Raw genomic sequence first — 2,265 nt, 5'->3', positions numbered from 1 at the left:
ATATTTACACTTACCAGTGGGTTGCCTCCCACCAAGCGCTTGGTTTAAGTCACTAGCTTGACTTGGTGACAGGGATCAGTCGGGTTGATCATGAGGACTTGTTCCAAAACAAGCTCCACAATCAGACATGTTCAACTTCAAAACTCTGCTCAGCAACCCTTTCACAGCAGCTTCTCCTTTCTCTTTCAGCTCATGTGTGAGAATAGCTCTGACTTTAGAGAACGGTTTAGAGGTACCCTTGCACTTTACCTCATACTCAATGGAGTTCTCATCACACTTGAGAAGTATCAAAGTCATTGTAGGATCTCCCTTGACCCTTTTCTTCTGGACTTTCTGTTTCACCCTTGAATTCCCTCTGATTTTAGTAGGATCAGTGCATGGATCTTCATCAGATAACAACCTACTCTCACCCTTATCATCATGCTCCTTCTTTGGAACAACCTTCAGCTTTTCTACATCAAACACTGAGATGCGAGAGGCGTGTGATGAGGAAGATCTGGTGGGTACAGCCTTGTTGAAAACTTTCTTGTTGATGTTGGAGAAGCAGACTCTCTTGTTAGGCATATCGATGGTTGCTCTAACAATAGCCATGAATGTCCTTCCAAATATCAAAGGCATCTCATGATCCTTGTTCATCTCAACAACTTGAAACTCAGCAGGAACAATGCATTCCCCTACTTGAATATGAAGGCTACGGATGGTTCCATATGGGACTGCTCTGGAAGAGTTTGCAAAGGTCAGGGTCAGCTGAGAACGCTTAACATCAGCAATACCCAGATCGTCTACAATAGCCTTTGAGATGAGATTCACACAAGAACCAGAGTCACAAAGAGCGTCCTTGAAGGTTGTTCCTGCGATGGAACATGGGAAAACAAACTTTCCAGGATCATCAACCTTAGGCAATACCTTCAGTGCTGGTGTAGACAGAGCTTTGGTATAGAGGACCTTGATCTCCTCTTGAGTCTCTCTACAGTTTCTAAAAAACTTTAGAAATGGACGAATATGCAGAGCATCTTCGAATGCAAGTTCTATAGGGAGCTTTCTCACCATCTTGTTAAAACCAATCAGCTGCTCTTCAGTAATGGGATCCATCAGATGTCTAGGTGGAATTGGATAGGGAACCTTGGGAACATAGACTCGAGATGGTGGAGTCTCAGCAGATTCGTCAGGAGCAGTTACTGCAGAGCTAGCAGGCTGCTCTGTGTTCTCTTCTGCGCCTAGAACAGTCTCAGTGAACGGCTGCTCTATTGCATTACAGTGCTCAGTCCTAGGATTTTTATCAGTTCTTTCAGGGAGCGTCTCTTGTTGCCTCTTGACACTCTCAACTGTTTGAGCAAGCTGAACATCGATCTTTCTTATATGGATCGCAAGATTGTCATACTTGTTATTCAGCTCAGTGAACATGTTGCCCATCCTGGTGTCAATTTCTGTGGTTACCTGATTCAACACCTTGGCATGAACCTGCTGACCCTGCAACAGTTGTTGCAGCATCATACCCAGACCCTTCAACTCATTTGGTTGACTGTTCTCAGTAGCTGGAACAACTTGTTGATTGCTCTGCGGTTGTCGCTGGTTCTGGTTCTGAATCTGCCCGGACGTAGCTTGCTCCATGTTGAAGACGTGCCCATGGTTGTTTTTCAGTAGCTGATCAACCTTGGCAGTCAGCTCATCTATCTTCTTGGTGTCAGAACTGTTCCCTTTCTTGGAGCAATCACTCTCCTCTTTCTTATTAGCTGAGCTAGCAGCCATGTTCTCAACCAGTTTAAACGCTCCATCAGTGGTTTGAGTCATGAAGTCTCCATTGCTCGCAAAGTTTAGAGCACCTTGGTATTTCCAGTCCACTGCATCATAGAAAATGTCCAGGAGGTAATCATCATCAAATCCATGGTGAGGAAATTCTCTGCGATAGTCATTGAAGCGCTCCCATGTGTCGCAGAAAGGCTCATCAGTGAGCTGTCTGAAGGAGGTGATCTTGTTCCTCAATGCAGCTGTTCTCGCCTTAGAGTAGAAATGGCTGAGGAACGCTGATCGGACATGTTCCCATGAAGTGAGAGAGCCGGTAGGGAGAGAGTTCAACCACCGTGCATCTTTTCCATCAAGAGAGAATGAGAATAAAATGCACGTAATGTAGTCTGGTGGAACACCATTCACGCGAGTGAAACAACAGACTTTTTCGAAGCTCTCAATATGCTCCATTGGAATTTCTGTAGAGAGACCAGAGAACACCTTTCTCTGTACTAGACCAATCAAAGCAGGCTTGATCTC

This window comes from Brassica oleracea, chromosome C2 (assembly GCF_000695525.1).
Source record: "Brassica oleracea var. oleracea cultivar TO1000 chromosome C2, BOL, whole genome shotgun sequence".
NCBI classification, from domain to species: Eukaryota; Viridiplantae; Streptophyta; class Magnoliopsida; order Brassicales; family Brassicaceae; genus Brassica; species Brassica oleracea.
Note: the sequence above shows the minus strand (reverse complement) of the source record.